The sequence below is a fragment of the Sorex fumeus genome, unplaced genomic scaffold (genome assembly GCF_029834395.1).
Source record: "Sorex fumeus unplaced genomic scaffold, SorFum_2.1 ptg000231l, whole genome shotgun sequence".
Taxonomy (NCBI): Eukaryota; Metazoa; Chordata; class Mammalia; order Eulipotyphla; family Soricidae; genus Sorex; species Sorex fumeus.
Window position 1 is genome coordinate 1,705,601 of NW_026606288.1, and position 15,771 is coordinate 1,721,371.

Consider the following 15,771-nt stretch of genomic DNA (forward strand, 5'->3'; position numbering starts at 1 on the left):
AAAAAGAACGAGTGGTTTGTGCTGAGTTTGAGAAGTCACACGGCCAGGCAGCATGAAGACAGAGCTTGGAGCCAGACTGCAGTGAGTGACTCGGAGCAGGGAAAGCAGAGGGAAGGGAAGTGGAGGGACGGGCAAACATTCCAGGGGAGAAGGTGGCTGGGTGGGACAGGTGAACAGAAGGAAGGACAGTCCTTCCAACAACTGCCCTGACCCCAGGGAGCTCTTCAGAGGCTGACCCTGGTTCTCAGAAAGCACAGGAAGTGGCCACCATCATTTTCTGATGCGAATCTGCAGTGACTTCAGTCGCTGGGATTTTCTGACGCGAATCTAGTGATTTTAGCTGCTGTCGTTTTCAGAGGTGAATCGGTAGTGGTTTCAGCTCAGGTTCTGTGCTTGGAGGTCCTTCCGACAGTGTTCAGGGAACTGAATCCCGCCTCCTGCATGCAAAACCTGTGCTTAGCCTAATATCTCTCTGCGGCCCCCCACCCCTGTTATGTGTCGTTTTTATTTTCAAAACACCTCGTTTCCAAAAAAAGTTGCTGCTGCTGCTGCTGCTGCTGCTGCTGCTGTGTGTGTGTGTGTGTGTGTGTGTGTGTGTGTGTGTGTGTGTGTGTGTAATATGATTATCTTAGACCAAGCAGGGGAAATCAGGACTGGACCCCCATGGTACTGCCCCCTGGTGGTGACTTTCTTAATAATGTTCCCCTTCTAAATTTTATCCCTGTCCAAGAAAGATCCACTCGAAGCTTGAATGCCAATTGCCACATCGCAAGATAACACATGGGTGCTGATTTTTTTTTCTTTTTTTTTTTAAAATGAACAGACTAAATGCTTTCCTAGAGAGAGCTCGGGGTGAAGTGTGGAGGGCAGTGACCTGCCCAGCGAAGCCTGGGGTGAGGAGAGAAGAGGAGGGAGAGGAGGGGACGGGAGGGGAGGAGAGGGGAGGAGAGGAAAGAGGAGGGGAGAGCTGGATAGGGGAGAGGACGGGAGGGAAAAAGGAGACAGAAGTGGGAGAGAGATGAGGAGAGGAGAAAGAGGAGAGAGGGAGAGATGAGAAGAGGTGACAGGCGGAGGAGAGGAGAGGGGAGGGAGGGGTCAGGGGTCAGAACCTTCCGATCCATCCGACGCTGAGCGTCCTGCTGTTCTAAGGGTGAAACGCCAGTGCGGCTCAGCCTCGGTCCAGCTGGGGCACCCTCCCCCCTGGTTTCCTTCTGGGCCCCCTGTCCTACTGGGAACCCCCCAGTCTCCCCATTGACTTTCTCCCCCAATGATCTCCCCATTGATTTTCTTTTTTCTTTCTTTTTTTTTCTTTTTGGGCCACACCCAGCAATGCTCAGGGGTTACTCCTGGTTCTGCACTCAGGAATTACTCCTGGCGGTGCTGGGGGGATCATTATGGGATGCTGGGAATCGAACCCGGGTCAGCCGCATGCAAGGCAAACGCCCTACCTGCTGTACTCTGGCACTGGCCCCACTCCAGTGATTTTCACTTGAGGTCCTTTGAAGGATCCTGAGAGGTTGACAGGGGGGAGGCCTATAACCCCCAGTTGAGAAATGTTGCACTACAATGTAATACCCTCTACATTAGTGGAGGGCAGGGGGGTGTCCGTTCAGGGTCCCAGTGGCCGCCTGAAGCAGGGCTCCTGCCTCACCTGCATTAGGCTTTGCCCTGTGCCTCCAATTCTGGGATGGGGTTTCAGGGGCTCGTGCTCAGGACTTCCTCCTGTCTCTGCAATCGGGGATCACTCCATGGTACGGGGGCGGGGTTGGAGGGCTATGGGGTGCCAGGGATGGAGGCAGAGTCAGCTACTTGTATAACTTTCATCCCTGTACTATCTCCCCAGCCTTCTCCACGGTGTTTTTAGAGGAGCCTTGAGGAGTTGGGGATCAAACCACCCATGTGAAAGGCCCAGGCCCTCAGTCCGGAACTAGGCTTCAGTTCACTGACTGTCCGGGAGAGGGTGAGGATAAAGCTGTGGGATCTCTAAAAATTTCAGCTGACACTCCATTTCCCTGCACCCCTCTCTGACCCGCACCTTTCTTGGAAAGACCGTCTGCCCTCACCAACGGCTGGTCTTGGATTTAGCAAGGCTGGGGGAGGCCCCCTCCAGCCGGGACCAGGGACGATGTCCTGACAGCTGATCCGAAAAGTCCCCACTCTAATTCCAAAGCCACCTCTGCACGCATTACCCTCCCACTGGGGGTGGCAGGGGGAGTCCCCGCCCCCCGACCAACAAATGACCAAACATGTTCTCCTGGCCCTTCCTCCCGGGGACAGTGAGTGACCTGAGCTTCAGATGCCTGGGCTAAATTTAAAGCTCCCCTGGGACCCTGCCCCCCTCTGAATCTCTCCGGGGAATCTCTCTCCGCCACTGCCCCGCTGATGAGCGTGAAGAGGCTGTATTTTTAGAGCATCCCTCGGAGAAGGGCTCCCGGCCCTTTTCGGACATTAGCTCATTAGGCAGGGGCGGGGCGAGGGGCCAAAAGCCGACACCCGGTGGCTTTCTCTCCCTTTAAGGCAAAGGAAGGGCCCCTCCGGGAGCCGGGAGAGGGGCGTCCCTGGGCTTCTGTCCAGGGTGACCTTCACAGAGACATAGAGACTCCCCACCTGCCCTGTTGGCACTGACTCCTGGGCCCTGCAGCCTGGGAGTCCAGCAGTAGAGAAAAGTCAGGACTTCATCTGGATTGTTCTTGTCCAGAGCCGCCCAGACGCCAGCTGCTAACACTTCCCTCTGGGGTGCTTCTAAGGACAGGGCAGGGGGTTGGAGCGAAGACTGTGTGTACGTGTGTGTGTGTGTGTGTGTGTGAGAGAGAGAGAGAGAGAGAGAGAGTATAAGAAAGTGTGTGTGTGTGGCTGTGTGTGTGACAGTGTGTGTCAGTGTGTGAGACAGCGTGTGTGTGAGTGTATGTGAAAGAGCATGTATGTGGGTTTTGTGTGAGAGAGAGTGTTTGTGAGACAGTGTGTGTATGTGAAAATGTGTATAATAGAGTGTGTGAAAGTGTGTGTGTGAGAGTGAGAGTGTGTGAGAGTGTGTGTGAGAATATGTATATGTGTGTATGAACGTGTCATGTGAGTGTGCGAGAATGTACATATGTGAAAGAGTATGTGTGTGAGAGAAAGTGAGAGTGTATATGAGAAAGTGTGTGAGAGAGTGTATAAGACAGTGTGTATGAGAGAGACAGTGTGTGTAAGACAGCGTGAGTGTGAGCGTATGTGAGAGAGCATTGTGGGGGGTATGTGTGAGAGAGAGTGTTTGTGAGACACTGTATATGTGAGAATGTGTATGAGTGTGTAAGAGTGTGTGATAATATGTATATGTGTGTATGGAAGTGTTGTGTGAGTGTGTGAGAGTGTGTGTGAGTGTACATACGTGAGAGAGTATGTGTGTGCTAGAGAAAAAAAGAATGAAAGTGTATATGAGAAAGTGTGTGTGTGAGACAGTGTGTGTGAGACAGCGTGTGTGAGACAGCGTGTGTGAGCATATGTGAGAGAGCATGTGGGGGGTATGTGTGAGAGAGTGTGTGTCCGAGACAGTGTGTATGTGAGTGTGTATAAGAGTGTGTGTGAGAGTGAGAGTGTGTGAGAGTATGTATGTGAAAGTGTTGTGTGAGAGAGTGTGTGAGAGTATACATATGTGAGAGAGTATATGTGTGTGAGAGAGAGTGTGTGTGAGTAAACTGTGAGAGTGTGTGAGACAGTGTGTGTGAGAGACTGTGTGTGAGAGAGCATGTGTGTGAGCGTATGTGAGAGAGCATGTGTGTGAGATATGTGTGAGAGAGTGTGTGAGACTGTGTGTATGTGAAAATGTGTATGAGAGAGTGTGTGAGTATGCATATATGTGTGAAAGTGTGTGAGAGAGTGTGTGAGTGTGTGTTTGAGAGAGTGTACATATGAGAGTATGTGTGTGTGAGAGAAAGAGTAAGAGTGAGAGTGTGTGTAAGAAACTGTATGTGTAAGAGTGGGTGAGACAGTGTGTGTTTGTGAGACAGTATGTGTGAGTGTATGTGAGAGAGCATGTGTGTGGGGTATGTGTGAGAGTGTGTGAGAAAGTGTGTATATGTGAAAGTGTGTATGAGAAAGAGTGTGTGTGAAAGTATGTGTATGTATGTGAAAGTGTGTGTGAGAGCATGTGTGAGAATGTGTGTGAGAGTATATACATGTGTGTGAAAGTGTTGCGTGAGTGTGTGAGAGTGTACATATGAGAGAGTATGTGTGTGAGAGAGAGAAAGAGAGAGAGAGAGAGAGAGAGAGAGATCAACCAGACAGAAAATAAACTTTTATTGGGGGGGGATGGATATGTCCAGTTGTGTTCACAACTTACTCCTGGCTCTGCACCCAGGGATCACTCCAGGCAGGCTCAGGGACTCTATGGGATGCTGGGGATGACACCCAGCTTGGCCAGATGCAAGGCAAGGGCCTTCCCCACTACACTACCGCTCTGCCCAGAACATGAAATTTTCTGCTTTAATCATAGCACCAAGGATATTCTCAATGCAGCGACGCACCATCATCCATTCCAGAACTTTCTCATCTTTGCAGCCTGAAAACTTGATACAAGTGAAAAAGGCCCTCGCTGTTCCCTCCCACCCGTTGCTCTCTCCACCTCCACCCCCCTTAAGGTCTATTCTGATTTCTGTGTCCTTGAACTTGAGGGTCCATGTGCCTCATGTGGGTGTAGTTTGTGCTGTGTCTGGCTTGTTTCACGGAGCATAATAGCACTGGGGTTCTGGGGTTCACTGCAGGATAGCATTGTTTTGTCCTTCCTGCATAGCCTCAGGTAGTTTAGGTTTATTGGGTTGCTCCCATCACAGTGCTCCTGTTCCTCTGTGTTTATTTGTAACCTCTTTCTTGGTGCTCCCTTGACTTGTAAATATTGTTTTGCTCTTCTCCTGAAGTCCTGTGTACAGTTTATGCAGAGCAATGTCCTTTTGCATGGGCACAGGAAGACAGTAGTAAATGCTATGCTTTTGTTTTGTGGGAGTCATTTGACTCTAAATGTTATTTTCCTCCTGGGCATCTGTTCTCACCACCTAAGCCTCAGCTGCTCTTACTTCCTAGCCCCCCCAAAAGCAGGGTCCCAACAAGGACTGGATGGACACAGGGCAAGCAGTGAGCTATGTGCTACCCTGGCATCGAGATGGGCCTGGCCAAAGTGCCTACTGCTTAACTATAAATCAAGATCTGGTCACGGACAAATGCTGTCATGATCCAAAAAGTAGCAACTCGATTCGGCCCCTGCTAGGGTTAGGAATGATTAATCCGGCCTGAGCACTGTAGTCTGAGTCTGTGGCAAGATGTTCCCAGGAGAGCTGCCCTATAAGCTTCAATGTATCCCTTACTGTGTCCATACAAAAATAACGAAAGGATTGTAGGGTTTGTCTTGTCTTATAGTAGCCCCTTTAGCCCTTGTTTTAGGTTTGGTTTTGAGTCTATGAAGTTCCTGAGCTGCTGTTTATCTAGAAAATAGTGTACCGGTCCTTCGATTTTGAGTGAGATTTTAGCCGGATAGAGTATTCTTGGTGACGCATTCATTTCAGTGAGTTTTTTCACTATATCTCACCACTGCCTTCGGGCTTGGAGGGTTTCCTCTGAGAGGTCTGCTGTGAATCTCAGGGGTGCTCCTTTGTATGTGATTTCCTTCTTTGACCTGGCTGCTTGCAGTATTGTGTCTCTATCGGCAGCATCGATCATTCTAACTATGCTGAAAGTAGACTATAGACCAAACATGATTGTCACCCATTGCCTCTTTTGCAAACCACAACACCCAATAAGAGAGAGAGAACAAAAGGGAATGCCCTGCCAGAGAGGCAGGATGGGATGGGGGGGATGGGGGGGTGGGAGGGATACTGGGATCCGTGGTGGTGGGAGATGGGCACTGTTGTAGGGATGGGTGTTTGATCGTTGTATAATTGAAACCCAAGCCAAAAATTTGTAAGTCTACAACTGTACCTCATGATGTCTCACTAATAAAAATTAAAAAAAAAATAATGAAAGGACTAAAGTAAAAAGTAAAGGCCCTCCTGTTGTTCATCGATTTGCTCGAGCGGGCCCAGTAACGTCTCCATTGGAGACTTTGTTGTTACTGTGTTTGGCATATCGAATATGTCACGGGGAGCTTGCCAGGCTCTAACGAAAGGAGAAAAACACCTTAAGAGGTATTTTGCTGCGGGCTTCCTTATGTTGTTTTTTGCTTCCAGACTGGGTGGAGCATGGGCCCAGAGGGCAAGGTGGATAGAGATAAATAGGGAGAGAGAGAGAGAGAGAGAGAGAGAGAGAGAGAGAGAGAGAGAGAGAGAGAGAGAGAGAGAGAGAAACTTAGGGGTCAGAGTCAGAATAGAGAGAGGAAGGAGAGGGAGAGCCCAGGTTGCGAGAGGCAGAGTGGAGACTTGAGCGGGGATGCAGGAATGAGGAGCAAGGAAGGAAGAATGAGTGAGATGGGAAAGACAGAGACTGAATAATCGCTAATCAGCAATCAGCCTGGTCCTCGTTCTTCCTTCTCCTGTCCATCGCCTACAGCCGTCCTGATCCCGTCCATACTCAGCGGCTCGAGAGCACTGAACACAGGTGGTGAGAGAGAGCTGCCCCAAGACCCCGCGAACGCACATCCTTCCGCGGGCGAGTTCTTTCCAGTTCACCTGCCTTGCAGTCTCTCTCCTGCTCCCCAGGTTTCCTTCTCCTCTTTGCTCAACACCCACCGCCAAACCTGGGACTTAGGTCTTCACACATCACCATGGCTGAGCCATTGACCGACAGACTGTGAATTTCAGAGTCGTTGCCAGATTCTCATGTCCATTCCCTCCCATTCCCTCCATTCTCATCATCCCTCCCCAAACCCTGCGCATGGCTACCAGGTTTAGTCAATGCGATCAGAGCTACTGGGCATCCAGCATCAAATAAGATTCAAGACAAACTCTTCATTTGGGGGTGGGGGGAGTGGCTTGCACACACGGCAGTGCTCAGGGCTTACTCTTGGTTCTATGCTCAGGGATCATTTTGAGCAATGCTCAGGGAACCATGTGGGGGTGACCCGAACCCGGGTTGGCCGTGTGCAAGGCAAATGTCTTCCCTGCTATGCTATCGCTCCATAAAAATGCTGAATTCCAGGGGCCGAAGAGATAGTACAGCAGGCACATACAGCTGACCTGGGTTCAATCCTCAGCACCACACATGGTTCCCTGAGACCTGCTAGGAGTGATCCCTGAGCACAGAGCCAGGAGTAAGACCTGAGCTCTGCCAGGTAGGCAAAAAAAAAAAAAGCACTGAATTTCAGATCAACCATATTCACCCTTTGTCTGAAACACAAGTGTCACCAGACATCTTTGCCTGTTACCTGTGTCTCCTCAGCATCCTGAGAAAACCTGGGCTCACCTTCCTTCCTTATTAAACACCAAAAATGTAAGAGGGGCTGGAGTGATAGCACAGCGGATAGGGCGTTTACCTTGCACGCGGCCGACCCGGGTTCGATTCCCAGCATCCCATATGGTCCCCTGAGCACCGCCAAGGGTAATTCCTGAGTGCATGAACCAGGAGTAACCCCTTTGCATCACTGGGTGTGACCCAAAAAAGCAAAAAAAATGTAAGAAGAAACCCCCTTTATACTTAGAAGACCTGAGGCCGAAGCAACAGAGTGGGAAGGGCTTTTGCTCTGCACATAGCAGACCCAGGTTCAATCCCAGTCACCCAAAATGGTCCCCTGAACACTACTAGGAGTGATAGATGCCTAACTTAATCATCTTTTGTTGTTGTTGTTTAATTTTTTTTATTAGTGAGACACCATGAGGTACAGTTGTATACTTACAAACTTTCCTATTTGGGTTTCAGTCATACAATGATCAAGTACTCATCCCTCCACCAGTGCCCATTCTCCACCACCAATGACCCCAGCAGCCCTCCCACCCCCCACCCCCTCCCACTCCACCCCACCTCTATAGCAGGGCATTCCCTTTTGCTCTCTTTTTCCTTTAGGGTGTTGTGGTTTGCAATAGAGGTATTGAGTAGCCATTGTGTTCTGTCTATAGTCTACTTTCAGCACGCGTCTCGCATCCTGAATGAGTCTTCCAAACACCCTTTACTTGATGTTCTCTTCTCTATCTGAGCTGCATTTTCCCCCAGCATAGGCTGCTGGCTTCCAAGCCGTGGAGCAGATCTCCTGGTACTTATTTTAACTATTCTTGGATGTTCATCTCCCATTCTGTTATTTCATATTCCCCAGATGAGTGCACTCTTTCTATGTCTGTCCCACTCTTTCTGACTCATTTCACTTAGCATGATATTTTCCAGGTAGAACCACTTGTTTGAAAATTTCATGACTTCATACTTTCTAACTGCTGCATACTATTCCATTGTGTAGATGTACCAAAGTTTCTTTAACCAGTCGTCTGTTCTCGGACACTCGTTTTTTTCCCAGATTTTGGTTATTGTGAGCAGTGCAGCAATGAACATACAAGTGCAGATGTCATTTCGACAATACTTTTTTTTGCCTCTCTGGGATATATTCCCAAGAGTGGTCTTGCTGGATCAAATGGGAGGTCAATTTCTAATTTTTTGAGTATTGTCCATTCTGTTTTCTAAAAGGGCTGAACCAGTTGGCATTCCCACCAGCAGTGAAGGAAGGTCCCTTTCTCGCCACATCTGCGCAAAAAAAAAATATGGAATGCTTCAAGAATTTGCGTGTCATCCTTGCACAGGGGCCATGCTGTGGCCAATTTTAGTATATGTGCTGTCGAAGCAAGCACCTAACTCAATCATCTTAATCAATGGCTGAATAAATAGCAGAACTCCTACCAAAAAAGGGGGGGGGAGGCTGGACCAGACCAGTCAGCATTCCCACCACCTAATGAAAGAAAGTCCCTTTCTCCCCACATCCGCGGCTGCTGAGTTTTATTGCGCGACTCTGGAATAAAGAATCTTGTGCCAACCCCACTGTGTGGGCTTCAGGATGGACATCAGCGTCTTGGGGAATGTCCTTCATGCGTGTTATTGGCCTCTGCTTTGTGGAGTGAGCGAGCTGCCTCCTCCCCTCTTCACCTCCACTGAGGAGGGAAGCTTGGCTCACTCCTGAGGGTGCTCAGTGGTTACTCCTGGCTCTGTGCTCGGGGGTCAGCCTGGGGGACCATAGGCGGTGCCAGGGATCAAGCTAAGGTGCAAGGCAAGCGCCAGATACCCCTGTAGCAGCGCTATTTCTATAGTGGGGGGTGGGTGTTTTCAAGAGACCCCGAAATCACAATCTCATTGGATGACTCCTCGCCTCTTCCATATGTGGGGTTGGAGTCTGGCCCAGGAGCACAGGCAGTGGGAGGGGCTCCAAGAAAAGCCTAGAACGCCGGGAACCCTCGGGCCCTGCTCCTTGCCCATTGTATCCTTCTCAGCACGCAGGCCTGACTGAGGCATTGAACAGAGCCCCCCAAATCTGACCGCCAGCACTCTCAGGAGATCTGGGGGATCAGGATGAGGTCGGGGGTCTGTCTGGCCACTCTGGCACCAACTCACTTTCTGGAAATGCTTTGAAGGTCTCTGAGGAACACCAAGTCTGGGAACTCAGCTGTTCTGAGCAGAGGGATAGGAGGAAAGGCAGGAGATCTGGGAGGGGACTCAGTTTCCCCCCCAAGAAGTGGATGCTGTGACTTGCCCTCTCAGGCCAGTGTTCTCTCTAGAACATGAATATTTCTTCTCCTTTTTAAAACTTTTTTTTTTCTTTTTGGGTCACACCCGGCGATTCACAGGGGTTTACTCATGCACTTAGGAGTTACTCCTGGCAGTGCTCAGGGAACCATATGGGATGCTGGGAATCCAACCCGGGTTGGCTGCATGCAAGACAAATGCCCTACCTGCTGTGCTATTACTCCAGCCCCTCTTTTTAAAGCACTGTAGCACTGTCCTCCCGTTGTTCATCGATTTCCTCGAGCGGGCGCCAGTAATGTTTTCATTGTGAGACTTGTTACTGTTTTTGGCGTATCGAATACACCACAGGTAGCTTTCCAGGCTCTGCCATGCAGGCGGGATACTCCCAGTAGCTTTCCAGGCTCTCCGAGAAGGACAGAGGAATCGAACCTAGGTCGGCTGCGTGCAAGGCAAACTCTCTACCCGCTGTGCTATCACTCCAGCCCTTCTTTTTAAAACATTCTAAAGTATATTTACTTGTTTATTTGTGGGGTTGGGGGACCACAACCAGCAATACTCAGGGGTGACTCCTGGTTCTGTGCTCAGGACTCACTCCTAGCAGGGTTTGGAGGATGAGACGGGATTCCGGGAATTGAACCTGGGCCGGTTGTGTGCAAAACAAGCTCACTCCTCACTGTGTTGTCACTCCAGCCTCCACATATTTTTTTCCCTTCTCTGCCCTAACTAGTTCGTGTCTTTCTAGGTAAGTTTCATTCAGTAAAAATGGTCTTGTTTCAAATATGAGATTAATACCCAAGAATAGCTGAGATCAGCACCAGGAGGATTACTCCATAGCTTAGTGGCCAGTCGGGCATTCTAGAGGAAAGGGTAGCTCAGACAGAGAAGGGAGCACCAAATAAAGGGTGTTTGGAGGATCCTCCCAGGAGGGGAGATGCATGTTGAAAGTAGACTATGGACTGAACATGATTGCCACTCAATGCCTCTTTTGCAGACCACAACACCCAAAAGGAGAGAGAGAACACAGGGGATTGCCCTGCCACAGAGGCAGGGGGGGATGGGGGGATGGGCGTGGGGGGGATATTTTCCATGGTGGTGGAAAATGGGCACTGGTGGAGGGATGGGTATCTGATCATTGTATAATCAAACCCAAGCACAAAAAATTGTAAATCTACAACTGTACCTCATGGTGTTTCACTAATAAAAAAATTTTTTTTAAAAAATGGTCTTGTTTCACCAAAAGTAAAGAATAACCAGATAGGGGCTGGAGCAATAGCACAGTGGGGAGGGCATTTGCCTTGCACGAGGCTGACAAGGGTTCGATTCCCAGCATCCCATAGGACCCCCGCTCCCCCCCCGCCCCCGAACACCGCCAGGAGTAATTCCTGAGTGCATGAGCCAGGAGCAACCCCTGCATGATCCAAAAGCAAACCAAAAAAAAAAAAAAAAAAAGAAGAGTTCCGGCCTATCAGGAGCCTGAGAAGCGGGGCAGGCATGCGACTGACGGTCGCCACCGCCATCTCCCATGGCCACGTATTCTGCTGCCTGAGCCTTGGCCCGGAGTCTCGCATCCACATGTTGCAGAACTTACTAATGGCACTGGTGCGACACGAACGCATTGAGGCCACCTGGGTGCGTGTGGACAAGATGAGGGGTTACGCGGAGAAGCTCATTGATTATGGGAAGCTGGGCGACACCAACCAACGGGCCATGCGGATGACTGACTTCTGGCTCACGGAGAAAGATTTGATGCCAAAGCTGTTTCAAGTACTGGCCCCTCGATACCAGGGCCAGAGTGGCGGCTTACACAAGAATGCTGCAGATCCCAAATCGGAATGAGCGAGATCGGGCCAAGATGGCAGTGATCGAGTTTAAAGGGAACTGCCTCCCACCCCTGCCCCTGCCACGCAGAGACAGCAACCTCCCACTCCTACACCAGCTGCTGCAGGGCCAGGAAAGGTGCGTCCACAGCTCCCACAGGGCTCAGACGCCAGGGTTGTAACTGTAGCCAAATAGCATATATTGCCTTCCATCATCAGTGGGGGTGATCTCAGACCTTGAAAGCTCTAAGAAGATCTGAAGCTAAACTTGTAAAATGGCAATCTTAATGGAGTCCAGAACCTTCCGGGGAGCCAGATGACCTTCTCTTTGCACGGATGAAAGTCCTCCTATGAGTATATGCAAACTGTGTTTTTCTCACCCACCACCCCCACCTCTCTTTTGGATCACTGGAGAACGAGAACTATACAGATGATAACTGTACCTGCAACAGTAAATACACAGTGAATGTTTCTGGCTCAAAAAAAAAAAAGGAAGACTAAGAATAATCGGATCAATGAATATACAAGCAAGGGAGGGGCTGAGATGTCATTTCAGGGACTGGGGAGGGGGCTTGACAGCAATGTCTTGCCTGGCAGGTGTGAGGCCCAGAACTGATGTTCAGCACCACAAAGAAAGGAGTAGATGGTCCATAAATGGTGCTGGCACCTCTGGGTAAAGAGGAACCGTTTCTCCTCTTGACAGAGAGAAGAACATGCTCCATGCAGTGGATGAAGCAAGTGGGCAGCGAGTCACTGAGCTCCTCCGGGTGCAGGTCCTGGGCTGCCGGGCTGCAGGGGAGAGGCCCCACCCACCTCCATCGCTCTTCCTGTGGCTGCACGGTGAGGAAAGGGAAGGAAGCCATGGGAAAGCCCTCCGCAGCCCCCGAGATAAGCATCGGCCGTGATTCCTGTCACCTCGTCCCCTGCCCCAGTTTATGGGAAGATTTCCTCTTCCTGCCAGCAGTTCTAGGAATCGGGCGGAACCCTGGAGTCAGCCTCCACCTCCCCTCCAACCCCAGCACACCCAAAGTGCTGGCTCAGTTCTAAGACGCCTGCAAGAACCTGTTCTGGAAGCTTCCCCAGGGAGGGAGCGAAACCCCACTCCCCACTCCACCCCAAGCCAGGTTCTCCCCTGGCACTCTGTTCCCTACGGGCCATTGACTGTCTCTGGACACCTTCAAGAGTGGACCCCGTGGCCGTGGCCGAGAGAGGCAGGAGACTGGAGGTGTCACGGGCAGGCTGCTGGGGTTCAGCGTCTCCCTTCGCTAGTTCCTCTCGCGAGATCTTTGTTTTGGTTTTCGGTTTGGGGTCCACATGGGAAGATGGTCAGGTTGTACTCCTGGCACTTTGCTTAGGGATAACGGCTGCTGGGGCTTATGGGGTCCTAGGGGCTGCCAGGGATCGAACCCAGGCCAACCACCTGCAAGGAAAGCACCTTACCCGCTAGCTGTCTTAGCTCCCCAGCCTCCAGTCACCGTGATCTGGGCTGGAAGACACTTACGGCCTCTCAGAGCCTGTTTTTCTCGCTAGGAAACAGCTGTGACTATTCCTCCTGTTTGATCTTGGGGTTTCTCTAGTTTCTTCATTCTGCCCCCACGCTGCCTGACACACGGGAGTATGACAGGCCCAGAGGAACCATTAGCAAGGTCAGCTGCACAGTGACTGGCTGTCCAGACGATGGCAGGGTTCCACGCTTCATCCCACTCGATGGAAGAAAAAAAATGCGAAGATGAGGGCCCAGAGCCATAACACAGGGGTTAAGGCTCATGCCTACATGTGGCCACCCTGGGCCCCATCTCCAGCACCATATGGTCCCCTGAGCGTTCATTACTGAGCATGGCCCTAAAGGCATCCCAAGCACCACTGGGCTGGCAGGCTGGCAGCTGTGCTCAACATAGACCCTCCCCTCAGGGTCCCCTTACACAACCAGCCTCTCACATCCTGGGAAAGAGCCTTCCTTGGTCTTCTAGTTCACATTTCTTGGACATTTTTGGGGTTTTGTTTGTTTGGATGTTTTGGGGGCCATACCTGGTAGTGCTCAGGGCTTATTCCTGGCTCCAAGCTCGGGTATCACTCTTGGATGGACTCAGGTGATCATATGGGGTGCCAGGGATCAACCCCAGGTTTGCTGCATACAAGGTAAGTGCCCTACCCGCTGTATCCACTCTACTAGCTCTCCAGACCCCTCTTCTCTTTTCTTTTCTTTTTTTTTGGGGGGTCACACCCGGGGATGCACAGGGGTCACTCCTGGCTCTGCACTCAGGAATCATCCCTGGCGATGCTCAGGGGACCATATGGGATGCTGGGAATCGAACCTGGGTCAGCCTCGTGCAACGCAAAACACCCTACCTGCTGTGCTATCGCTCCAGCCCCTCCAGACCACTCTTGTCAACCAATGAGTTGCTACCAGAAAGGGCAGTGGATCTATTAAGTTAAAGGGGACACATACACAATAAAGAATAGATTTGGACTTTGTGGAGATGAGTTGAAAGTCAGCTGTATGTGTCAACTTTCAATGCTGCTTGCCTCAAGTGTATTTTGTTAGAACCAATGCTACTTCTCCTTAAAAAAAAAAAAAACCAAGTAGCACCTCTGGGCTGGAGAGATAATGCAGGGGTTAAGGAACTTCCCTCCTATGTGGCTGACCTAGTTTGACCATCAGCACCACATGTGGTCCAAGGAGCATCAAGTGGAGATTCGAAGCACTGTTGGGCACGGCCCCCAAAGCCCCAGCAAAAAATAATTCTTTAAAACCCTACAGTGGTTAGGGAATGTGTGGGGCATGCTTAGATTCAGGTTCAATTTCCAGCACCTCCTGGTCCCCTGAGCACTGCCAGGTACATTGCTGGAGGTCGCCCACCCCCTGAAAGACCTCCAGGATGGCCTAAGGGATTCATGGAGGATATGAATGGCACCACATCCTTGGCCCTGGCACTGAACGCCTGTGGGCCCTGGGTCCCCTGAGCTCCACGGAGGAGGGAAAGGAAGAAAGAAAGAAAGAAAGAAAGAAAGAAAGAAAGAAAGAAAGAAAGAGGGAGGGAGGGAGGGAGGAAGGAAGGAAGGAAGGAAGGAAGGAAGGAAGGAAGGAAGGAAGGAAGGAGAAAGAAAGAAAGAAAGAAAGAAAGAAAGAACAAAGAAAGAAAGAAAGAAAGAAAGAAAGAAAGAAAGAAAGAAAGAAAGAAGAAAGAAAGAAAGAAAAAAAGAGGGAGGGAGGGAGGGAGGGAGGGAGGAAGGAAGGAAAAAGAAAGAAAGAAAGAAAGAAAGAAAGAAAGAAAGAAAGAAGGAAGGAAGGAAGGAAGGAAGGAAGGAAGGAAGGAAGAAAGGAAACAATGGATGGGAGATACGTGCTGAAAGTAGACTATAGACCGAACATGATGGCCACTTAATACCTGTATTGCAAACCGTAACACCCAAAAGGAGAGAGAGGGTAAAAGGGAAGGCACCTGCCACAGAGATGGGGGGAGGGGGGATGAGAGGGATGGCAGGAGGGATACTGGGAACATTGGTGGTAGAGAATGGGCACTGGTGGAGGGATGGGTACTCGACCATTGTATGACTGAACCGTAAGCATGAAACTGTGTAAATCAGTAATTGTATCTCACAGTGTTCATTAAAAAAAATTAAAAATAAATAAATTTGCTCAAGCGGGCCCAGTAATGTCTCCATTGTGAGACTTGTTGTTACTGTGTTTGGCATATCGAATTCGTCACTGGCAACTTGCCAGGCTTTGCTGTGCAGGCGAAATATTCTCAGTAGCTTGCCGGGCTCTCCGAGTGGGGAGGAGGAATAGAACCTGGGTCAGCCCAATGAGTCACGTGCAAGGCAAACACCCTACCCACTGTGCTACCACTCCAGCCCAAAACGGTCACGGTCACAGTCCTCCCATTGTTCATCGATTTGCTCGAGCGGGCCCAGTAACGTCTCCATTGGAGACTTTGTTGTTACTGTGTTTGGCATATCGAATACATCACGGGTAGCTTGCCAGGCTCTGCCGTGCAAGCCAGATACTCTCTGTAGCTATAGCACAGCGGGTAGGGCATTTGCCTTGCCCTAAACAAAATAAATAAATAAATAATAAATAGCCAACATAGCCCAAAACAAAAATAAATAAATAAATAATAAAAACTTTTTTAGAAAAGAAAGAAAAGAAGCCTCCAACTCTCATTTCTTAAATGTGTCATTTACAAGTTCCTTGACCTCTCTCGGCCTTTATATGTTCATCTCTGAAGATAAAAAGAATGGGCCAGAGAGATAGTACAGCAGGTAGGGCGTTTGCCTTGCATGCGGCTGACCTGGGTTTGATCCCCAACATCCCATCTGGTCCTCCAAGCAC

General features: G+C 50.1%; 2 pseudogenes; one reads left to right on the forward strand and one right to left on the reverse strand.

The window, feature by feature from the left end:
• Positions 1 to 8,642: 8,642 nt before the first annotated feature.
• Positions 8,643 to 8,735, reverse strand: LOC130017904 (uncharacterized; annotated as a pseudogene).
• Positions 8,736 to 11,112: 2,377 nt separating this feature from the next.
• LOC130017894 (39S ribosomal protein L17, mitochondrial-like) lies at positions 11,113 to 11,777 on the forward strand (annotated as a pseudogene).
• Positions 11,778 to 15,771: the final 3,994 nt, after the last annotated feature.